Below are 26,184 nucleotides of genomic sequence, written 5' to 3'. Positions count from 1 at the left end.
AGAAAACCCAAAATAGTTTGTTTTTTCTGTCCATGGGAATATAATTCCAGGCACAAGCTTGCAGACAAGTAGCATGCTGTCCACTAGCAGACAGAGCAGTGAAAGTGAATTGAATGAGGGCTTGATAGGCACCTGCACTTAACCTGGTAAGGGGACATAAGTCAACTATGCTAAAAATAGTCATTAATTAATTAATTACAATGTTGTTATCTAAAGCCAGAGCATCAAAGAAGATTTCATGGATGCTAATCTTCTGATTTCAAAATCTAGGGAAGGGTAATCACAGACTTCTTTTGCTTCCTTATGTATATAGATTGTGGAGCCTCCCACAAATATTCAACAGCAAAGAGTTTCTGACATGCATTTAGGTGTTGGAAACCTATTCAAGATTTGTTATTATATTATTTTTGATATCACATATGTTGTTTTATCATAGAAGTTTGAGGTGATGAAAAGCTGCTCCCTTGGTGTGACGTTTGGTGAGGGATTTCTGTTCACATATCAAACACATTGTAGAGAAAAAAAGTTGCTTTGACTCCACTAGAATACCTTGCATGCCTCCTGAAAGAGAAGTTTGTAAATTATTCATAATAAAATTAGGAATTATATGAAGCTACACTACAGTAAAAAAGAAAGTAAGGAGTATAGATGAGTCAATCTTCTTATATATTACAGTCCATCTCCAATCTGCTCACTATTTTTTTTTTTTCAGACCTTCAAATGTGTAATATTAAATACTGCAAAGAGTTGGTTAGTTGTAAGATAATCAAAACAATTTCACTGCTCCTCCACAAGGCTGTTGCCACACTTGATCTCCTTTGTATGCCCCCTTTCATCAATTTCACACAAGCCATAGTTTTTTTAGGATACAATTGAAGTTTTTTCTTAAGGTAATTTGCTTTTGAATTACAACACAATGAACTCTTTTTATGGAAGCAAATGTGTTATTTGGAAATCCAAAAAAATAACACTGACCAAACAACAGATGTATCTGAGTTTTCTTTTTTCCTACTTACTGGTTTTCAAAAGAACAATTCAATAATAACATCTTTTGTACAATACACAGTTCAAGGCAAGCTTTCAGTGTGCTTTGCAAAAAGGTTAGTTCACTTACATAAAAGGAAAAGGAGGGTTTTAAAAAAAACTTTACAAAGCCTCAGGTTAGGACACTTGGCATATAGACTAAGGTCTGAAAGAAATTAATATTTAATGCAACCTTTTCTTCTATTATAGACACATTCCTTACCAAACTTCTGATTCGTAAGAAAACTTTTATGTCCAGTCAGTAATAGAAATACAGATGCTGTACATAAAATATTGAAAACCTCCTGGCCCTGTGTTGGACAGGCCCCATTTCCCCTATCTCTGCTACAGTTGAACATATCAGAATTCTGATGCCCCTTCATCTTAAAGATGAATGCCTTCCATCATGTTCTTTTTATTTTATTTATGACTTACTCTTGTTGATGTAGCACTGGCTAGCCTTTCATATCATTTTGGAAGGTCTGATGTTTTCTGTTTAATACTGGGGCATAAGACATAAATGAGAAGATACTATATGTGTTAAACTCTTGTAAAATGACATGGCAAAGGGCTAGGTTAGTACCAACCAGCCATTTCATTTAATACACTGCACAGGAGTCTATACTCTTAATTTTAGAGGGTTTAACTGTGTCAAACACATCAGAGCAGCTGAATCTGTGTATCTGAACTGAACTCATATGTATAATGAATATGGACATCAAGGATTCTAGTCCTGACTGCAGCACTCAGTCATGCAGAAAATGTCTGCTGTAGATTAGAGAATGTTATTGATCTCTGTCTCCATCATCGTCTGTCCTTCCTTTTATTTTTTCTTTTATTTTTTTTATTCAACATGAAAATGCTATTCAGAGATGAATTTTCAATTCCTTTTCAAATTTTATAATACTAAAATAATCTGTTTCAGAGAAAGAACAAATGGGCAAGAAGAACAGTAAACCAAGAATTTCTTCATATGGCTATATTGATAGAGTTCCATAGCAAAATTGACAAAATAGCACTTTCTCAACTGTATGTTTGCCCTCAGGGTTTTGGTTGTACAATGAGCAAAATTTAACCTCAGGGAGCAGAACTATATTGTACACATATATAATGCACTAAAAGTGAAGCAGCAGAGTGGCAGCTCTAATATGTGCTGCAGGGCAACATCCTACAGACTGAATAGAATTGCTCTCCATCTGGAATTTCAGGGAACTCAAAAAACTTTCTGTTATGTGACTGTGAAAAGCTTATAATTTCTATTTTTTTTTCATACTATCCCTTGCACATATTTTATTTAAAAAATGTAAGGTCATCCTTGAGTAGTCACAAGCCATTAAGGCTCTAGATCCACACAGCAAGCTATTCACAGTTCAGCACAGTACTCTTATAAGGTAAAGAAGGCTATTATGGTGCTATTGGAGGCATTGCTGTGCTTCCTAAATGTTTCCCTTCCTTTTTCTTGCTTTTCTACATATTCTATAGCTTCATTTAAATGTTCATCTTGCTCCTGCAAGTGGGCTACAAAAAAAATATCCTAAATAAAATACAAATTTCTTTCAAGGCTAATACTTGCACAATATTCATTGCAATCCTCAGTTAATTGGATGTGGAAGGGATGTTCCAAATATATATTAATGGTTTCCTCTTAGAGAAATTATTTCGAAACTCCATGATTACAGGCATAACATTGTAAAACACATCAAAGAAAAAAATTTCCATCAGAGCAAACATTTAAGGTAGCAGCTACACACTTTTCTTCATTCTGACAGGTTTTTGTCATATTTATATATGACATCTTCTGCTCTAAAAGAATAACAGCCTATATATAAAATTAAAGAAAATAGGGAGATTTTGAGGAAAGAATCATAGAACATGTTGTTGTGGAAGGCCCTTATAAAAACCATCTAGTTCAAATCCTCTGCAATGAGTAACAGCATCTTCAACTAAATCAGGTTTCTCAGAGTTCCATCCAATCTGATTTTAAATGTTTCCAGGGGCAGAGCATCTACCACCTCTCTGGCCAACCTGTGCAAGAGCTTCACCTTGTAAAAAAATTCTTCCTTTTACTTAGTCTGACTCTATCCTCTTTTAGTTTAAAAATGTTGCTCCTTGTCCAAAGGGTGAGAGAAAGGGTGCAGAGCAACACAGCTCATGTCAAATGTTATTTTATTTAGGCCAGTTTCATACTCTTTCATTTAGAGTGAGTGGAGAGTGAGTCCTGCCTATCAACTTAACTGTAAGAGAAATCAGAACCAAAAATGTAACTTGCTCTAAAAATTTTCAGTTGCCAAGTGATGGATTCTTCTGTTCTCCCTTTACTTACCTTCAAACAAAATATCAAATATGATAGCAGAAAAACAAACAAACAAGCAAGAAAAGTGCTTCACTGTGTTAACACATGGAGTGCTGCTGTGGAGGATTGTTCTGGTATTCTGTCTTTCTGGAAAACAGAAATCCAAAGTTCCAAATATATTTTCAGTGACCCTCCATTGTTAATACATTGCTAATATGTTTGTGAGTACTTAAGTATTCAGAAATAAAAGTTCACTCTGATGCTTGTTTGGAACCTGATTACTTGATTCTATGTCAACCTATATGGCTGTTAATTTCTGTGGGCTAAATTCAACATAGCATATGTAGGTCATCAGACAAGACCTCCACTGAAATCAATAGCAAAAATAAATTACTCTGGTATAGCATGTCAGTCTGCATTTGATTTGCTGATACATGATTACTCTGAACTGTTAGCTTCACTTACTTTTATTGATTGTTACTGTGAAATGCTTACTAATTGCACATCAGATTTTTAAAGGTGCTTAATTGCATACTTTATGCTAGTGTTAAATTCCATACATTGATTACCTGTGAATTATGTTCCAAGGGGTTCCATCTCTATGCCATGACTGTTTTCTGTGATGTTATGGGCCATATCATTAGCTCAATCAAAGCTGATTCTAGAATTACAGTAACAGAGATGGAGGAGAAGAGAAGCTAGCCTTGTTTTCAGGGTTTGAATACTAAAGGCAAGATCAACTTTTTTTTGTTTTGTATTTTTGTTGGGTTTTTTTTGTTTTTTCAGTTTTTTTTTTTTTTAAATGAGTCATCCAGGTCCAGTCTTTGAACAAACACAGTCCAAGCAGTTTGTGTCTCAGGTCTGAGTTAAGCAAAGATTTGCCACTATGTCTAACACCTTGGTATTTAACCTGTATGCGTGTGCTTAAGCTTTAGAGCAGAAGCAAAAACTCTGTCAGAACCCTTAGATACCAACCAAAGTTAGAATTTATTTTCCTGCCTTCTTCTGAGAAGTAGGAGATATCCACTCTTAGGTGACTCAGGGGAAAAACTTCAGTGATAGGGCTCTGGTTATAAAAGTACTCTGTGACAGTCAGATGGTGCCATCAACATTCAGTGGCAATTGATGGGGGACTCCAAATTCAGTGACAAAAATATGAGTTTCATTTGCTCATACAATTAAGAAATTTACGTGTCACCCCAGCTACCATCCACAGCCCAGTCAGGTCTAGGGGAAGGAGTTGTCTGATTAGGGTGAAACTGCCCACACCTGTAGTTATCAACCAACATTTGGAAGTGGGTATTGAACACATATTCTGTATTATTAACGGCAATTTATGTGCATTAAAATTTTATTCCCTTTATAGGTTATCCACTTTTCTTTCTTGGTATCCCTGTTTGTGTTTGAACTCAGACAATCCATCATTTACAAATACGAAAATAAATGTATGAAAGGTTTAATATCTATGCCCAGCATATTTATGGACATTGTCTTTGAAAATATTTTAACTTCAAGTCACTCTGTACCCAATTTTTTTCCAAACAATATTCTGCTGAAGTGGATGGAGGTCTGTGAGAGTTGCAAGTATAAATAAAATGGCAATGAGAAAAAGCCAATAAAATTACTGGAAATTTAAGTAATTAATTTCAAAGCCGAAAACAAAGTTCGAACTGAAAGCTGGTTCTTATTTTATTCAAGTAACTTTGCTAATGCCTATAAAAGTATAAGTCACATTTTGCTAATGTGCTCTCTCTGGAGAGTGTTAAATCATTCTGCAATAATATTGTCTTGAGTAACTTTGTGAGCATAATAAGTTTATGAGGGTCTGATGGTCAAGAATTACCTGAAATGTGCCAGTAACCACAGAAATAAGATATAAAAAGAGGCAAACACTGGATTAATGTCTTAAAGCTGCCAGGCTTCCCATTATAACAGGTAAAAATTCTCTCTTGAGGTAAGCTGGCATAAGAGTTCCCAGGTCTGAGAGAAAATAAAGCACCCAAATGCTCAAAAATTTTTGAGACACAAGAATATACAGGAAAAACAATCAATGTTTTGTCTACTTCTGCAAATTGAAAATAAGAGTTTAATTTATTTAAAAAAAACATTCTGGTAGTAAAAAATCCTAGCCAACTGAATTTCTGGTCTTGTTGAGGTCTTTGAGGTATGAAATTTGATCAGAAGAGATGAGGAAAACCTGATATTCCAGTTCAGACCTATTAAATACTTGAGAGCACATACTATCTATTTATCATTGCAAAACAAACTTTACTGGCAGCTTTTTGTTTGCTGTCTGGGTTTCTTGGTACTGGGAGCAGGAACATTTTAGGAAGCAGAGAAATCTTACAGCATGAGGTCACTTGTTTGGTGCGTGCTGTAGGTGCTGTCCCTGTGCAGTGACCTGTCCTTGCCCTCCAAGCTGGAAGCTGTGGGTTGGTCTGGTGCTCTGCCCAGGTCTCTAGGTGGAAAGTTTGGCCTCTGAAGAGTGCCAAACACTGTAACAGGGTGGAAAACAATCCTGGTCTGAGCAGTGCTGCTTTTAAACCCTCTAACTGCTCCTTGGGCTACTGAGATGAGTAATGACACAATTGGCTCCTGGGAAAGCACAGAGGGTTGCAGTATATTGCACCCAGAGCAAATAGACAAAGTATAAACCACGAACCACAAATCATGCTCATGATTTGGAAACAGGTAAATATTTTTCTGCCAGATTCCCAGACAGTCATAAAAGAGGTGGGAGTAACCAGGTGACAAGCTCCTCAATGCTCAGTCAAGAGTCATCCAGATTAAAAGCAGAAATATAAAGTAAACTTCTCTTCCCCCTCTTGAAACAGGAGACATAATTGACAGCTTGTTTTGCCACTAATGTGGAACTGTGAATATTTGGCTCCAAGCCAATTCTGGGAAGAAAATTGCTGAAAGAACATTTTCTCTTTTGGTATTTCTGTGGAAGAAGTAGGAAATTATGTAAATTCTATGAGGAAAAATATTTTGTGATTATTGGTACCCCAAACATGAAGACCTATGTATTGAAGACAGCCTTTAGTTCTTTATTGACTGTATCAGAAGCTGGGGCTTGATTCCCAGCCACCCTGATTTTGCATCTATCCTCTTGAATAAGATGAGAGGAGATTGCCAAAGTGGGAAGTGCATCAACAATCTTCACCACCTGCCACAACAAGATGTTGTGACTCTGAGCATATCTAAGACTTCTCTAATTTATATTCACAGACAAATAAGTGCTTTACAATGTGGGAAATGGAGGAACTTACTTTTACCCAAGCAGAAGGAACAAGATCAGTTTCCCAATCTCTGAATTATTACAGTTCACTTGTTTTTGAACAAATTTTGTGCACCAGCTAATCAACTTCAGTTAATTAAAGGGAAGAATCAATAATACTAAATAAATTTATTTTATTTTCTTTGAAGTATTTCTGATTCCTTGTGCTCAAAAATCCTCATTTTGGAGTTATAAGGATAAAGTACAGAAAAATTTATAAGAGCAGAACAAAACCAGCCAGCAAAGGCTCAAGGATGGGAGATTTATGTTTATAACTACGTGGAGGGAATCAGGGAACACCAGTGATTTACAAAACCTATTGAAGTACAAGAAGAAAAGGTTATAAAATATCCATGAAAACATTTATGGGAGATATCAGAAAAACATTGTCAGAGAGATTTGGCTATGAGAGCCACCACACAGGAGAAGTAGGAGGAGGAATGATAATTGCTTTTAAGCAAAAAACCCCTCTCATATTTATGACTATTTTTTAAAAAGTAAAAGCATACTATAACTAACTATACATACTAAACATAACTAAACATACTAAAAATTACTGTAAAAATTTAAAGAACCCTCATTATTTAACTAAGATAGTAGAAAGTAGAAATTGTTCTCCTCTTCAAATGGTAATGACCAGTAGGGTCTTCTAGTCAAAAAGGCGAATATTTTCAAAATAGGAGCAGATTGAGACAAGTATTCACCAAAAAATCAATGAATTAAAATTGATAACATTATAAAAATCCACTTTGTTAGTCTGTGTGTCTTTATGCAATTTTAGGAAGGTCTAAACAGAAAATCCCCCAAAACCAAAACCAAAATCACCCTCCCCTAAAATTAAATACCAAAAAATCCCAAAAGAAAAACCTGAAAAAATCCAACCCCCAAAGAAATCCCAAGCAGAAAAAATGTTCATCTTTTTACTAAAACATAATGCTTGTATAAACACCTAAATAAACACCTAAAGTGCTGGGTAAATCAAGTAATAATTTCCCAGGTAATGTTATTATGGTCTTCAAGAAATGCATTTCCCTCTGTCACAGAACAAACATTCAGATGGCTTTGAAATCCAACCCAACAAGGAAACTCTGAGATGAAATAAATGCAGATAATAATTTCCTAAGCCAGGGGACTCTCTTATTTCACAGTTTGAGTAAAAGTTCTTTTCTTCTTATTTTCCATTAATACCTTTTAAAATCAATTAGGGGACCAAGCTATATTACATTTCTCTCTGTCCCTTCCTTCTCTTTATTTCTTCATTCTTTTCCAATCAAAGGACAGACCATTTGCTGATAAATACAGAAACCGGGGCTTGCTTTGTACTTCTAAACATGCCTCATCTTCTTGAGAATTTATTTAATGTATTAACTTGTTGAATTTAGAATAGAGCAACTTATTTAAGTGTTAGAGTTGCCATTTCAAAATTGCAAGACTCGGCCCTTATAAACCCACACTGCTCTGGAGTGGATAATAGATCTTACAGCATCTTAGTGATAAAAAAGAGTTACGACAAATATTTTGCAATTTCTCTAATGTATGTTAAATGAATATAATTGGGTTAGTAAAAACACAGCATATTCTGTGATTTTGTGGACTAAAATCGTAAATGACAATCATATTTCAATATTCATTCATCCACTTTCAGGTGAATCTCCATGATTTTGGAAATCTAGAAAGCTGGGAATTTATAAGAAAGCTCCTTCAAATTACAAAAAGGATCTCTTGCCCTACACATCTGTAAAATCTAAAGTGAGTGCAATTTGTATACTTAAAATTTAACAAAAAGAAAAAAGTTAAAATTGAGTGAAATGTACCATGGCTTTCAATTGCTTTCAATTACCATTAAACCTTTTTGAGAGCAATTTGCATAATGTTTCGTAAACATGTAGGCAGATTAACCTTTTTAGTTAATTTATTCATTAGCAGTAAAAATTCAAAGCATCTCTTATGAGAAAATAATGTCTTGCTGTTAAATTACATGGAAACAAAGCAATTGGGACCTAGTTGCCTCAGTTCTCCTTGTGTCAAAGCACAAAACAGTGAAGAGAATAAAGCTTTGTCTGTTAGTGGAGTGTTGATTAAATCGCCTGTTTGTGAACAATTAGCAGAGTTACAAGAAGATTAGGTGAAGTATTAATTAGAGATGGGTTAGAAGAGTCCTGACTGAAGCAGGTACTTGCAAATGTGGGGGATGGAAGAACAGAAAAGTCTGAGAAAAGACAGAGGGTTTGACTCTTTCCTGTCTTAAATCCCATCATCTCATACATTTTGTCAATGGAAAGTGTGGCAATTTGACACTGTTTTTCTGTCACTTTGCTATTCCTTTGTATGTCTGTAGCTGGCTGCTCGAGTTAAAAAGGAATAGTCACATCCCTCTTCTGCTCCTGTGTGGTCTCCAGCCTTTATTTTGCCTCTGAATGAATTGAGGTTTCATTGTTATCCATATGTGGGAATGTGGACACTTATGTGGTATTTTATCAGCCAGGTTCTTAAGGTGTTTTCAACAACAGGAGATTAAACTCTTCTCATGTGCTGGAATTGGATTATTGATTTTAGGGCATTGGCAGATTTATCACTCTGGGTAAGGTTACACAGGGTTGGGTGAGGAAGGCAACAACAGCATGTAGAGAGCAGCTGCTCAGCTGATGGAGATAGAGCCTGAATGGGTAGTTGGAAAGTTCACACCAGTTTTAGACCTATCTTTATACCTCTTCATTAAAAAATAAAGTGAAGCCTTTCTGCATATGTTCTGTCATTTGTCATAATGCTATCCATTGCCTTTAGAGTGTATCTAAAACAAATATACTGTTGAAAGGAGTGGCCACATCTTTAATCTATTTATCATCTATATGTGTGAATATTTACATTGGGACATCTGTTACATAATATAACTCTCTTACATTTATAATTATTTCCAAATTTAAATGTCAGGACAATCGATTTGATATTTTTATACTTTCCCATATCTTTTAATGGATTTACACCTGGAAGAGATAGACTGATCAAGATTTCAAAGTTTAGGAAATTCTACAGTCCATTCTGGTGATTCCAAATAGTCAGATTATACAGGTGACATGAGTATGGTAAAATCGCTAAGTGCACAATTATGCAGAAGCATTAAATTATCCAATGTTAATTATTATTCATGATTCTCTTGAATTGCTCTCATGTGCTGCTTAGTGAAATATTGTTGACTTAACTGATGTAAGTCAGCCAAAAAATCTATAGCAACCTCAAACAAGTCTGTTGAAAGAGTTAAAAAAATAAATATATTCTCTACAGAAATATAAGAGTTTAAATATTTAAGGATGGTTCCTTATCTTTTAAGATGCTGAACAATTTTCTAGTAGAATTGCATACTAAAAAGCTCTATTGTCTGTAAACTAATAAACAGAAACAAACAAAAAACAAAAATCAGAAAAACCTCACAATGTATTCATCAATAGAAGGGTCTAAATGTCTGAAGGAAAGCAGAGTTTTTTCTCAGAAAGGTCTCATGTCATCTTAGCATTATATTTGCTGTGGCTTTTTTATTTTTTAACCTACCTTACTGCTAGAGAAGAAAGCAAATTCCATGATTGACACAGTTAAATAGAAATCCACCAGAGAAACAGATGTTTTTGATAGGTAATATCTTCTAGGACCAACTATCAGAGTCTTGCTCCATTACTAAGAATAAGCAACCGATGAAGCTAGAAATAGCAATAATCTGCCATGTACAAAAATCACTAAGTTACCATTCTATAAGAATGACAATGTGGGATTTTGCTTAGGATGAAAATGCCAAGTGCTTCACATAAGCACATAGAAAGACTGTCAAACACCCTCTCTATGCCAAATTGATGTTTCACTGGAAGTTTCCACCACATAATAGATGTGTGTTCATTCTATATCTGTATTAGTCACATCTTACTCTACAAAGTGCCTGAAGCAGCTGAAGCAATCACCTCTTACATGATAATAAATTTCAATAATATGAACTCTGAACATTTAAAGTTGGAATGCTTTTATATAAAGTCTGCTTCAGGAACACTTTGCTTTGACTTTCATCAAGAAATCAGATTGTAAGATCATAAAATGTTGAAGACAACTTCAGATAGTGTTGTAGTCTTCCTGACAGAATTCTAAATAGAATTGTATTGTCAAAACCCCCTAAGGACCCAAACCCCCCAAGGAGCAATTAATATTATGACTGTGGCACTTTGGATTATTTTTGGGAAAGGAACTGGAGCCAAATGGAAAGCAAAGCTCACTCTTGTTAATAAAAAGGTTAAATACTAAGTCAAATGGCAGAAAATTGGCTTAAAACACTGCAGATAAAAACAGAAATCTATTTTAATTTTGGAGTGCCTGCCCTGAACAATTGCATATCCACCTTGACAGGAAAAGCTTCTCTTAATGTCTCCTCTTGGAGTAGCTTCCATTATTCTCTATAAATCGTAGGAAATTAGACATATTTTAAGGATTGTAAGCTCATTTCCCTCTTACAAGTACAGTTTAAAGTGTTTAGATGAATATAAACTAGTTACTATTTAACTAAATTGTGATTTCTAATCATTGTATGCATCTCTTTATTTCAATGCCAAATTCCATATGAAGACTCCTACTGTCTCAGAAGAAAACAGAACCTCAGATGAATATTTGGGAAGGAAGAAAACTGTGCAAAAAAAGAGCTCTTAAAATAAAATCCCGAAAAAACATGATGAAGACACAGGGAAAGAAATTATTCTGTTAACATAGATGAAATGAGATGGGCCTCTCTGCTCAAAATCAACTTTATTTTGTCAGACATAATAGCTTGCCAAGTTTCAGTAAATATGGCATATTTGGAGTAAACAAGAGGATTGTATTTTATGTGACACAGTTCAGTGGTACCTTAACTTGCAGGGCATATGAAAGATAAGGATTCAGTCACTTTATTGCCTAAATTAACCCAGAACCTGGGTAGGAATCTCTTCCCAATCTCCAAAGTGCTCTAACTCCTTGGTTATCCTGGGTTGGCACCATACCCATTGGAGTCACTCCAAGAAATCTAAATAGATATTCATGATTAAATATTCAGAAGGGAAAATAATTAAAATTATCCTCTATATCTTTGATGAACATTCCTGTCACTGGATCATGGAGTAATTTTTAATCATGCTGTCCTAGGAATGATCTTCCAGAGTGTGCAGAGAGCCTGGGCTTTGCTGCAATCTGGTGGTATAGAATGCTAATTCTGTAATTCTAATCCTAATTCACAACAGTGAAAACTCTAATAAGCACAAATAAGATTTCAGCCCAGACCTTCGCTGAGCATGGTAACTATTACCTGAACAGACATTCCAGTTTTTATGTATCCAAGGGAAGGGCTGATGCAGGCACCTGTCTCACAGCAGTGAGTGCAGAGCTGGGGAAGACACTCCTGCTTCAGTGAAGTGCAGAAACTCTTGTTTGTGCACCACTTTTATGAAGCTAGGCAGTGATAGGACTTTCTAAATGTCTAAATCTCCTCATGGGTAAGACACAGCCATGTTGCTACTTTAAAATCACTAAGACTATTTATAAAACAGCTTATTGCCTTGACATATTAAACCACTGACTAGCAATTAGTTTAGATTTTGCAGTTGTTTCATTTTTATTCTGTTGATTATGTAGCTTTTGAATATCAATATAAATATGAAAGCTTAAAATTTCTTTAATGTTTAGCACATACAATTATTCCCTGTGAAAATATATTCATTAATGTGCTGTTCATCTCCATCAATCTTTCTTATTTTAAATATATTGTGCTTAGAAATATAAGCATGCCATTTAGATGCTCACAGAGATGATCTTATAGCTATTTGTTTATGGCCAACAGAGATATAGATTGACAGGACAATCTAATGGTCTGCATTATCTCATTTCAGGTTATATATGAATAAAATTCATTTTGACCTGCAAAGACTGGAAAAAGAAATCAGAAGCAAAAAATAAATTTGTAAATATCCTTCCACTTGGAAACATAAGATGCTGAATTTAGCATGCAGCAGCACTTGGCACATTCAGGGAGTCCACGTTTTAACCACGGTAGTACAGCTGAAATGTTGATCCTGTTTCTCTTCTCCTTCCTATTTTCCTTCTTCTTATTCTTTCCCCACTCCTCACTCCCTTTCTGTCTCTCCCTCCCTCACATTCACTGGTTCATCCATCTCCCCATAGCTCTTAATTGGCCAGATAACTAACCCTGAGTATTCAGTGTCAGACCTGGAAAGAAATAGAAACCATTTACAATAAAGGTTTCAAAAGGAGAGGAGAACAGTAAAGCTAGAAATAGACAGCTTGGAAGGTTAAGATTTCAAACCCTTTAAAGTTTTGGTTTCAACAGAATTTGGATAGGTCTGTATTTATTCGGATTTTTAAAAAATGTATTTGGAGGGTGCATTTTTGTCATGGAAATCTCTGTTCTTATTGTAGTATAATTGCTGTTTCTTGGTGATAGAGCTTTATTTTACCATCTTCTCTGTGGGTAATTATTGAGTTATTAAAAAAGGGTGCAAAATTGTCTGTGTGTCTGTGTGTCTGTGTTTCTGTGTGAGTATGCATGTTCATATATGTGAGTATTTTACTCCATCTTTGTAATAGCTCTGAGTGAATTCATTTCCAAGGATTTCTGCAGTGATTTAACATTCCACTGCCTACAATAACAGCATATTTCAACACAAACACTTAATTATTTTAAAGGTTTATTTGATTTTTTACTCTCTTTATCTGTCATGAAGCTATTTTATTCTTCTTCCACTTATACTAGTTTAGACTGCTTGTTTTAAATTTATGTAAACACAGAATACAGAAAAAACTGAATATAGCCATTAGTTTAGAGTACTACATCAATTTAAAAACTGATTCAGATGTTTCCATAAATGAAATAAATGGAATTCAGTGCTAGGTGAAGGAGAAAAGAACAAATAGAACAAAGTCACTGAATGCTAAAATTCAAAACAGCTCAGGATTTCAAGGTAAAAATGCAAAATTAAGGCTGCTGAATTCTCTGAGGGAAATGAGAAGGAGGTAATGTTTTATTCTTTCTTCCATTACTGGGTGAACATTTACATTATTGTTGCTAGGACAAATCAAGCAGTTTATTTTAAAATTTAATCCCTTAGAAAGAAAAAAAAAAATCACACTTTCTGTAATGGGAGCAAAAAAGAATAAAAGGGGAAAATGTAAGAACACAAGGATTTAATCCTAAATCATAAAAGCATAATGCTGAGGACAATAATAATAATAAACAAACAAACAAACAAACAAAAAAAAAAAAAAACCAACAAAAAAACCAAACAAAAAAAAGCATTCAGCTGTGTATGAACATTCTTCAGCTGAGTTTGAGACTGAAACCATTGTAACTGGGAACTCAAAGTTGTTAAGAACTACAAGGCCCAGATATTGTTTGAAACAGTAAAAACCAGTCCAAAACACACAATAAATAATCATAATATCTGTACTAAATATCTGTATTCTGGTGTTGAACTTGTGGCCTAGAAGACAGATGAACAGGAGCTAAACTCCATATTTTCCTTATATCATGCATATATTATTTGTCATATTCAGTCCTCAGCAAACAAGCTTACACAAACTGCTTCTATTGACCTTCATTCATTATTATGTTGCATTTTGTTGTTTTTGTTGGTTTTTTTTTTTTTTTAATTTGAAAAATTTGTCCAAAATATCTATTTTTGTATCTATGTATTAACTGTAGTTTCTTGTGGAAGGACAAGTAGTGTGCATACTTGAACTAAACAGGAATACTCTGAATTCAAGGCATGATTCTGGTCTGCAAGTACCTGATATTTATTTTATGAATTTAAAGTAGGAGTCAGAGATCCTCCTGAGTGTTGTGAACACTGTAGACCAGGGGCCTAAAATCCTGGATTAATATCAGTATGTAACAAAGTAAAATGTCAGTATGTAACAAAAGCCAAAACAAGTTGCTTTCCACCACAAAAAATCCCAAACTGAGCAGGTCAGAAGTCAGCCTGGTAACACCTGTAACACCCTGTGTTTGTAAAACAGCTTTTTACACTGAGACATGTTTTGTGAGTCACTCTACTCAAAGTAAGAGGAATACTTGTAAAGCAAATACTGTATTTAAGAGGCTGAGCTGCTTCCCAGCTCTGTAACATCTGAACACCTTTCTCTTAACTGAGACACAAAGACTGCAGCAATTCACACACTCTTTGGCACTTCCCTTCTTTGCCTGAAGTGTTTTGATAGCTCAGGAAGGAGCAAGGTTGGTTAATACAATGAATATGCCTGTGTTTCAGGTAGAAGTCTTTTACCAAGGACAAAGTATTGGCAGTACTCCCTAAATGTAATGAAACACCAGCATCCTTCTGGTAGTTTGGAAATTTATTCCAGTTCCACCAAGGTGTACATTATTAGCATGACTCAGTGCAACATATTGTCTATAAGTGAATTAAGTCTGTTGTACACATCCACATTACTATAACACACCACCATGGTACTGTCTAAAGAGTCAGGCCTCTCTTCCCTCTTGTATTTCTCTTTGATTCTGTCAGCAAGGGCGTTCTTGCAGGCTCTTGTTCCCAAGCTAGGATTCAGGAACTGCCATGACTAAAAACTAATCTCCAAATTTTTACTCTCCCCCCTTCCCCACACATCTCCCCATTTTAATCAGTTTAGTTTCTTGCCAGCTTCTGAAATATGTGCAGGTAGACAGACAGACTGTCTGTCCATATTCATGGAGATTTATGCAGAGTTCAAGTGACCATATAGCCACAGCCGAAATTAGGTTATTTTTCTCTGAGCTCCTGCTGCAGTCAAGGGAGAAAGCATAGCTCCTGTTGTGATCTACCATCTCTAACAGGTTAACATCTATGAACTGTCTTCTGAACCTAAGCTCAGATGCTTAAAGGTAATAGTCCCCTAAGTGTCAATGCTCACTTTCTTTTCATCTTTCACATTTGGCCAAAATGCCATGATTAGTGTGGTGCAAAGATATTAGAATCTGGCCCAGACATCCTATGAACTCATGCTGGCAGATTGTAGAGGATGGAATCTGATTCTGACATTTCCCCTTCTGCATTAGAGGATATACATCTATGTTCTTCAGATAATCAGAAACATCTTCAGATTCACCTTTCAGAATGCAAAGAACCCATAAATACTACTAATGCAATGACTAGAACAGACATGAAAATATTCACACCACAGTAAAGAACCAAATCGGAAAAGCATGCCGTGAACACTTGGGCACTGTGGCTGAAAGTACTCCACATAATGGCAAAGAACAGGAATGCAGCTGCTTTTCACCACCACTGTTATTCACAAAAAGTTTGTTTTGTTTTGGTTTCTAAGAATCCTCTCTGTGGGATAAGAAGGTGGCATATTCCTTGTCTTGGAGATCACTTTTGGCATTTCTGTGTTGTTTCAGGCTATGTGCAAACTGTGAGACCTCGGAGAGTTTCTGGGCTCCCAGCCATCCTGTATCCTGCCTCATATCAGGATGAGGTTTGGACTTGTGCTATTTGCCTCATCCTATGTGCCCTGGATTTTGCACAAATGGAACCCAGGTGGGAGGACAGACAGGAGGTTACAAAATGCTTCATCCAGCCCCTCAGTCTGGACTGATATTTCAACATGTTCTAAATATGCATTCTCAGGTCATATTAAAATATTGTACCTGTATAATCAATGATAGTTTTTCAACAGATTATCCGATTTTTACTTTTACTAAAGCAAGACAAAGCTTTGTATTAAATATGTCATTTTCTACCATAGGATTTCAACTATCATATGAAACTTAAAAGGATAATCTTGTATTTTAACACATAATACCTGCACTTTTAAATTTAAATTAATTTTGGCCTCAGTACAAGTTGGTTGCTTCTATCAATTGCAAAAAAACCCACAGCTTTATTAAAGGTGTTTAGAATTTAATTCTTTGCATCCATCTTTATAAATCACACAAATACATTATGTCTGGGGTACTTCTGGTAGGCTTTTACTATATTCTGGCTCTAAAGTATAAACAAATTGCACAGTGAAATTTGCCCCTTTCTCCTCACTCTGGCTCAGACAACCAGAGTTGATATCTCCAATGATATCTCCAACTTCAGAAGTTAGACTTTTCCCTTTTTGGATACTCTCTAGAGAACATGAAGTGTAGATGTGGAAATCTCTTCACATCAGGCCCATGCAGAAGACAGAAGTTTTTTTAGGAAATTAGAGTTTCATGAATCTAAGGGATAACATATTTGAATGTTAGGCATTTTCCAGAGGATATTGTCTTGGCTGGATGCCTGTTATCAGGGAATTGTACAAGATGCATATTCAAAAGTTTCCTGATGGGAAAAGCAGGGTCATTTGGTTTATCTGGGCAGATTTGAGTCATTTACCTGAAGTCAGGGTAGCATCTTAACCTTTATGAAATAAAGACATGAAAAGTTAAAGAGAATAAGGACAAGGAGATAAAAGAAAATTTGGCTAAAAGTCAAGGCTAAATTCCAGCAGCTTTGATTGTCCTGTTAGCTGATAGGAAACAAGAGACACCTCATTTAGAGGAATGAGAAAAGAGGGGGGGAACCAAATATATGAAAAGGAAAAATGCTCTGGCAGCCAGGAGGGTCAGCCATGTCCTGGGGTGAGTCAGGCACAGCATCACCAGCCAGCAAGAGAGAATTTTTCCTCTCTGCTCTGCACTGGTGTGGCTTCACCTTGAGTCCTGCATGCATCACAGTATGAAAAAGACATTGTCTTATGAGAGATTGTCCGAAGGAGGGCAATGAGAATGGTAAAAGTCTTGGAGAAGAAGCCATATGAGGAGCAGCTGAGGTCACTTGGTCTGTTCAGCCTGGAGGAGAGTGAAGTGAGTCCTCATTGCAATTACAACTTGCTTGTGAGGGGAAGGGCAGGACAGGCGCTGATCTCTTCAATCTCACAACCAGCGACAGGAGCTGAGCAAATGGCCTGAAGATGAGTCAGGGGAGGTTTAGGCTGGAAATCAGGAAAAGGTTTTACACCCAAAGGGATATTGGACCTTGGAACAGACTCCCAGGGAAGTGGTCACAGCACCAAACCTGAGAGAGTTCAAGAAACATTTGGATAATATTCTTAGGCATGTGTCAATTCTTGGGATATCCTGTGCAGGGCTGGGGGATGGACTCCATGGCCCTGATGGCTCCCTTCCAACTCAGTGTACTCTGGTCAATGATTCTATTTGATTCTGTGGTTCTGAGAGCATGTGTACCTAAAAAGCTTTAATTTGGATGGTATTGTAGAAATAAGTCAATGTTAGAAAGAATGAAGCAAATTAGTCAGGTCAACATAATAGCCTTTTTTTTAAACTAAATAAAGAAAATTTGTTAGAAATTTTTTTTATGATGACTGATACAACAGAAACTGTTACTCAAATGAGAGAACATTGTGACAAAGCCAGAGAAAGACTTGAAGTATGTGGACTGGTGAGTTTTCCAGGGCATAAAATGTGAAAGCAAGATGCATATTTATTTTATTATGTGGTCATATGTTTCCATTAATGTAAAAGATGAAGCAGAGAAGGCTGCTGAAAGCCAAAGAGATAACAGAAGAAATATTGCTAAGGTATCTTTGAGGGAAAATTAAAATAACTTTTTTTTTTTCTGGAACATATGGAGACTTAGAGAATCTGATATGTCTCCTAATATATATCCACAAACATTTTCACTGGAATATTACCAACCTCTTCTATTAGAGTTTGGCATTGTAAGGATTTTGAAGTTGGTTCTGCTGGATTTCAGACTCTCTCTGATACTAAAATACTTTATTGAGAATGGAAAATTTAGTGGGAAACAGAAGTAGAAAGTTCAAATGTATTTCATGAAAAGAAAATAAAGAAACAACTTTCACGGGAGTGTTCTTTTGTACAAATAAAGAGAAAAAAAATTAGCATCTAAATATATGAGTATAATTTCCACTAAATAGTCTATCAGTCAATGCTTCTGTCAATAAACATTCCAAAATCAATATGAGAATCTTAAAACTCTTTTTCTCTATGATCTAATAGACAAGAAAAAACTTGCAACAAGACAACCTCTGTCTAGAGACACACTCATAATTCTGCCTATTCTGTTCATGAACTCAGCAATAGCCAAAAAAAAATGGAGCTGGTAATGAACCACTAGGTAACTGCAAATGTGTAATTGGCACAAATATGTATCTAATTAATTAAAGACTGTCATGTGATGGCAGATTCAACAGAGGTCAATTAAATTCATGTTTGATGGCTGATAGGTCCTTTGGGTTTCTCATTGTTTAATCTGGGCTGTGGTGTTGTTTTCCCAGACTTGGAGGGAAGGGTGGCAGCACCAAATGAGATTGTGGCTTGTCCTGTCCTCTGAGCTCTAGCTCAACAGAGACCCTTCTGTGAGGAGGAAAAATTTGGTAGGACCACCATTTAAATTCAGGTAAGCATGAGGAAAGCAGAAAGCTTGCAGCAGAAGTTCAGGATGATATATATATATATATGTATTCCTTATGTCTGGTTTTAGGCATCTGGGATGCATATAGAGCCTTATGAGCTCTGTACCCTCATCTCTTGTTAAAATAAACAGAGTAAAAAAAGACAGTCTTTGGAGATGGTGTATTATTCTAACCACATATAGATGAATCACATCTATAAGAACATGAATCACACTGTAAAAACACTTAGGTGTCTCCACTATAAAAAAGACAGCTGAATGGGAGGTGGATATTTAGATCTGGATGGATCAGCTCCAGCCTGAGTGGGTCTTTCTTACTTGTAGCAACAAATAAATCTAACACAAATTCTCGAAAGTGATAAAAAGCAAAATGCTTTTCTAGTCACCTAGATAGTGCTGTGAGGCTAAAGACAGAACTAAACACAATTAACTGCAAAGTGGATAAAAAAAGAGGACCCATCTTGTGGAGACAAGGAAGGGAAGACTTATTTTCAGAACTTTATTTACTCTGGCTCATTGAACAGCTGTGGGTTTATGCTGCTTAAAATGCTGCTTTCCTGTTCCCATATATATGCTTGTGACTTCCAAAACATACACCCTTATAAAATGCAGACTTTTGAAGCCTACTGGTGTCTATACTTAAAAAAAACAAAATAAAATATGCAGAGTAGGTTCACATAACATTACCTAGGATCTGGTCACACCAAATTAGATTCTACACAGATGTGACTCCAGGAAAGGTTCTTGCTGTGTGTGGGGAGCTTAGTGAGCTTAAGCTACTGTAAAGATATATTTGCTGTATTAAACCTGACTCAAATAAGCTTTTATAAAGACAGAATAAGATCCAGAAAACATTTGTTATTGCTCTTTCTATCAATTGTGGGTGGTTCTTGCATGAATTTTGTCAGTGAATATTAATTGAGAATTTCACAAAAAAAGCTTTCAGACCTCATGGATATTATTGAAACTCAGAGATTCACAGCTCCTCATGATTCCAACATCCAGCCCTTCAAACTCTTAAATATTACTATAATATTTCTACTTTCTGTCTTTTCTACATAGATCAACATTTTGTGGCATGATAATATGCAGTATGAGCTTCTAAATGCTTCAACAACAAAAGTAAACAAATACTAATTATCTATATACAGAACATGGAGTTGTAAAGAAAGGCTAACTTGCCTTTGTTAGTGAGCTTTTAGTTTTATTTGGTTTATGAAGTAAAACCATGGTACCAAGGGATCTGAAAGGGTGCTCTCCTGGCTTTTGTGGAAATTAAAAGTGCACATATAGTTTTATAATTATTTTCTTTTTAAATATGCTTGGCTAGAAGGGAAATGGTTGCAATTTTTCTGTAGGGTTTGTGGAATCTGAGAACAGTTGAGGAAGGTGGGTAGCTCTGGAGTTACCCTACCCCACTCTTCTGCTCAAAACAGTTTACTCAGGACCAGATGCAGGCAGGTTTTGGATATCTCTGAGGCAGACTACACAATTTCTCTGGTAGAAATGAGTTGCTATTGGGCAATGCCCACAAGTAATATAAAAATGTACAGAGTACAACAAAGCAATTCTGATTTATTGCCCAGCTCCTCCCTTCATTCCACCAAACAGTAGGGAAGTGGATTTCTTTTAATGCTAGTAGTGCTGAAGACTATATTTAAGAAGAATCAAGATGACAAAAATCTTAGTTGACAAAATCTAAGCTTAGCAATCATCTTGGTGAGCATATACAAGTTTGCACATGCACATTTAGAGATTTCCTGATGAGATTATTTCAAGGGGCAATATTAACATTTGCTTTCAGTCACTTTCAGAAGCAGTTAACCAGTTCCATACCAGCTTTTAGATTTTCTTCATTATTGTTTTACCCTATAGCCCAGCTCTTCCAGGATGTCACTATATTCATGGTGTTCTTTGCATTAGAAAAATCACTTTTGGTAATCAAGATGAAATACATTTAGCAAACAAGAGATTGAAGTTCTGAAAGAAAGTGAATTTGTAGCTATTTAATAATCCTCCTGTATAGAGCTATCATTTTCTTTAGAGAGATCTTAAGTGCCCTTAAAAAAGAATAGATCAGAGGTGAACTAAATCACTAGAAGCCAACCAGTACACCCTTCAGGACTGTTAGGCAGGCCAGGGGAGCAATGAGACCATGTATTTCCTCTGAATGTAAAAAGAAAGTGCTAAATAATGACAATGAGATAAAATCCGTAAGTTTATACATATACAAGACATTTTCAATATCATTACTTCTGTACAAATACCTCCAAAACACTCTAAGAAATAGTTAAGGGGATAGATCTATTATTGATTAATCAAGAGTCAAATTAAATTAGTAAATTAAGCCAGCAAAAAAAGGGAATGACAGTAGATGCATTCATCTTAAAACGAGACATATAATCTCAAACATCAATTGAAATAGTTTATACTGAATATATAAGGGAATTCATGTCATTTCTTCCATGTTTTGTCACAAGGCAAGAGAGAAAAATGGCTTTTTTATTTTTTTGCAATGGTCAAGCATTCAGCAGGTTCCAAAATAATTAAAATGATAGGAGGGATTTCCATTTTGTTCTTAAATCATGGAGCTGTTCTCATTCTGTTTCATAACAGTAGGCATAAAGGAAGAGGCAGAATATGAAATCAATGTTTTCTGACTTCTGCACTCCAGACATTATCATTGTTGCTCTACTTCTCATTTTAGGTTAGGAAATCCTTCCCTTAACAAAACAACAATAACAACAGCAGCAATAACACACCTAACCAATGAAATTCTGAGCTATATTCCTGTGAAATTATAGAAGGAATAAAAATGTGTTACTGGGAAAAGCATAGACACTTTAGAGAACTAATATTTTTCTATGGAACAACAGTATAGCATGAAAAAACTGACCACCTTGTAAATTTACTGTGTTCTCAAAGGATGCTTGTGCTCTTCAGTAATTTCTGTATTCTACTTGTAGATCATGTAAACGTATTTAAATTTTGCCTTAAATTTTCCCTAAATTAAAAAAAAAAAAAAAAAAAAAAAAAAAAAAGAAATCCCAACATGTGAAGTGCAGAGCAGCGACAGGATTGTCTCCTTTCCAAGGTACATGGTCTGCAGCTTTGGTCTGGACCCAGGCCAGTGACCAGGGTCAGGGAGTGATTTACAGTAAAATTTTAAACACTCTCAAAATTCAACAGCTTGGCTCAGCAATGTTTCTAGCTTAATATTAAAATATTTCTGTATTGCATGATGTTTGGACCAAATACTAAAATCATTGTTTTCCTTGGGAATGTGATTAGGGTTTTCTTTCAGGATGTGGAAGGTTTTTGTGGAGCAGTGAGGTAGGGCTATCTTTTTGAAGAGGCATCTTTGGAGGTTGCTTTCTATTTTGGGTCATGCATTCTCTTTGGGGAAGGGAACAGCTGGGAAACATTACAGAGAAAGACTCAGTCACCACATAAAGTTCTAGAGTACTTCCATTTGCTCCTCTCCAATGCCTGAAAATTGCATGCCAATCATCTGCACATATGACCTCAGATTTTGAAAGGGATATCCTTCGTGTGCTTGTGCCATGAATATCTCAAAGCTACATGCCAATATGCACATTCAAGCAAACAAATCACAAATGTTATCCCATTATGTCATAAGCTGTACTTGTTAGGTGTTCCAAAGTACTTGACTCTATTGCAAATGGTCAGGCTGCCAATGTCCATACATATGGTGTAGTCTCATAAATTAGAAATAATTTGTGTCCAAAGTTTCTCTGTGCTAATTCCACTGTGAAGAATCTGAATCAATATTTTTGTTGAATATAGTTCGTCTTCATATCACTTTTCAGGTCTATGACGTTTTTTGGCTAAATTAAATTAACCAACACTATTTCTGGTTTGAAGAAAAACGCTTATCATTTTTTAATGAAAGAGAATTGCTAGCTGCAGTTTTTGCTTTTTTCACTGCCAAAACCCGATCCAAAACCAACTGTGTGATTTATGAAGACAGTCTTGCCCTAGTTCCTTTTCGAATCCACCCTTTACTGTCTGGACAATAATGACTAAAGCAGTGAAACCTTAGAAATAATCTATTTATTCTACCTTTTTTAATAAAAACACTATTATTCTCAAATCTTAAAAAAATAAATTCCAAACTGAATTAGTGCAAGTAATAGATTTGTTTAGCTTATGCTAGAGTTGGCTGACTGTTAAAGCAGAAGTGCTGTCCAGTTAAGGCAAGCCTGGAATGATTATTCTTTTAATTGGAGCAATAAAGACCATGCACTAAATATTAGCTGTTTTTTTTTATTTTTTTTTTCAAGAAGAGAACACATTTTCTATCATCTATTAATTTATAATCCTCTTTTGCATGGCCAGAAGTGTGTCCATTAACATAACAGCTCACTCTTAAAGTTAATAAATGCTTTCTTTAATGTACTTCACTCTGGTCTGTAACTGGGCACATGATTAAGTGCAGGTATATGCATGATGGTGGGACAATATTTTTCTGACCAAATGACCTCATGATCGATTGACAGGGAAGTCTCAGTGAAGTCCCTTTTAAAGGGATACTCTAAAAATTGTAAGACATAAGCATTAACCTGTAACAAGTGTACAGGGGCAAGTGGCCATGCATTTTGTCCAAGTTTGTATTTTTTGTCATCTTATAATGATAAGATAGCAATATTTAGTTTTGTGTAAAAGTACAGCATCACCCATTGTAAAATTCCCAGACGCTGTTCTTAGGTCTTATTGGTTTGTTGTTGTTTTTTTTCTTTATATTCTGTAATGTCTCGATCTGCTATTTTAGATTTTATCACCTATGAATAAGAACATTCAATTCCTACAAATACCGCAGGAAATATATTGTTAGGTGTCCAAAATTCTTGAGGAAGATAGAGCAAATCAAACAGGCTTTATTGGCAAACATGGCTTTCCTAGAGTATTGTTCACTGCAGTAGTCACATTTCATCCTACTCTGAACTTGGAAACACCATGAGATACCTGTTCAATTATGAGAGTGCTGAAGTTGAACACAAAAGTTAGGCCCAGAACTGTCTTACTGAAATCATGTCTTCCTTCTTCCAGTCTCCAGGAATATAATTATTGTTTTAACTTAAAATTGTTTGAGTATGGTGCTTTGTAGTACAATGATGCAGAGTAAAACATTTTCAGTTTACAATGAGAAGAAATACCTTTTTGCAGAAAAAAAAAAAACTATATACAGAGTATGTTCCAAATGTATCTGTTCTTGACCATGCTACAGAATTCCTCTTGGGAAAGAAATTTAATATTTCTTTTTTTCAGCTTTCTACCAGAAAAATGGCAATGGTAGTATTTTCCAAATACTTTCCATCAATCTTGTCTGACTAAAATATGGGCTCTACTGTGCAGTAACAGGAATTGCAATTTACTGCACTACTATTTCCTAAGCACAGTGAAAATTTTTGTAGAAATTAACCAAATAGAAGACTTTGGGCCAAATTAATATATTTTTCTTATTTTTGAGGCATTTATGGAAATAATGTAGTGGGATTCAGTTTTTTAATTCTTTTTCTGGAATAATTAAGGAACAATTACAATCAGAAACCAGGATACATTTATGAGATTCACTGAAGAGAATAGACAGAGAAAAATTTCTGATGGCTCCTTGACTCATTTGTGCAAAACAGTAAGGCACAGGTTTCTGTCCATTCACTTTGCTGATTAGTTAAATTCACTTCTTCCAACAAAAAGAACAGTGAAGCAATAAATCTATGTCTGTTCTTTATGCATAGACAGAAACAGGGCAAAATATGTTGGAATGAGATGTTAACTTGAACATTAAGCTGTCATGTTAATGGATCTGCTGCTTTCTCTACCAGAGAAGGCCATGCTTCAATATTCTACCTTGACCAGATTTTTTCATTAACTCTTCAATGTGCAGCATTTAAGGGGACTGTTGCAATTGCTTCACATATCCAAGTAAAATAGCTGTTTGTTCTTTACTCTATTTCTCTGTCCATCTGATGTGATAAGGTATGCCAATCAATCAATAAGATTAAATAATGTTGCTTTCACAAAATTCTGGATACTTTAATGAGAATCTTCTTAGATTAACTTTTTAGCTAGCCGTGTTTCACTGCATTTTTCTTCCTCCACAGATTATTTAGATTTCATACCAACAGAGTTTTATTGACAGAAGTTATTTAATTGAGGCACTTCTCATTCCACCAGATGTCTGCTCCTAACTGAATTTATTCACTTTTCATTAATTATTCCTCAACTGCAAGAAAGAATACTGGAGAGAAAACGTTAAATAAAAAAAACAGACACACAGTAATGTCCCTAGGTGGATAACCAAAACATACACAAATTGTCAACTAATATTCACATGAGTCAGTGTCAGTCTGTTGAATTTGGACACAAATTCTCTTTTCTGACCATTAGTCATCCCCTGAGGTTTCATTCTCCAATTCACTGTAAGGCTATACATGCAAGTAAGGTCTTGGACATTGCAGAATTTGCTTTAGGGTAGTTTCTTCAGAATTTTATTTGAATTTTTAAAGCCAGAGAACTGAAGGGAAATTAATCCATCAGACAGAATTTAAGTATGTTAAGAAATCACCTCAGTTCACTCCAGTCAAGATTACTCTCCATAACATATTGACCATTGCTGCATTTTTCTGCATTTTTACATTTAAGATAAAACTTGCACTTTCAAACAATATGATCCAGCCATGATAACAGCTGGTATTTTTGATCTCTCTGAAATAAATTTCAAAATTTGAAATTTCATCCTACTTTTTATAAATTTTCCACAGAATAGATGGCTCTTGGTATTATCTCTTCCAATTACATGGTTAAACTGCAAGAATCTATAAATTCCAATAATAGATAGTTAATAATAAATTATTACATGGAAACCTCAAAATATGCCAAATATATCCACTTAGTGTGGTTAAAATTTTTTTTACAAAGTTATATTAAGGAAGAATAATACAAGTGAGAATAGCTGCCTACAATGGGCCCTTTCTGGTGAAAAAGCAATCTATGTAGCAGACCTACACCCAAATGACTACTGATTTACACATTGGCCAGACCAATGAGTGGAATTTCTTTTTTAAATCCTCCCAAACAGTCCTGTTACATCATTACATCATTACAAACTTGTCTTATTTTATCTG

At 35.3% G+C, this 26,184-nt stretch overlaps 1 long non-coding RNA gene across 1 annotated transcript in view; it reads right to left on the bottom strand.

Moving 5' to 3' along the window:
• Positions 1-315: 315 nt before the first annotated feature.
• The window catches only part of LOC306803871, a 39,220-nt gene continuing 13,351 nt past the window's right edge, over positions 316-26,184 (bottom strand). The window contains exon 3 of the long non-coding RNA XR_013774732.1: positions 316-561. This is a non-coding gene — a long non-coding RNA (uncharacterized lncRNA). The remainder of the gene's footprint in view (positions 562-26,184) is intronic.

Source organism: Erithacus rubecula (assembly GCF_903797595.1).
Source record: "Erithacus rubecula genome assembly, chromosome: 6".
Taxonomy (NCBI): Eukaryota; Metazoa; Chordata; class Aves; order Passeriformes; family Muscicapidae; genus Erithacus; species Erithacus rubecula.
The sequence above is the reverse complement of the archived record's forward strand: the minus strand, read 5'-3'. Positions and strand labels throughout refer to the sequence as shown.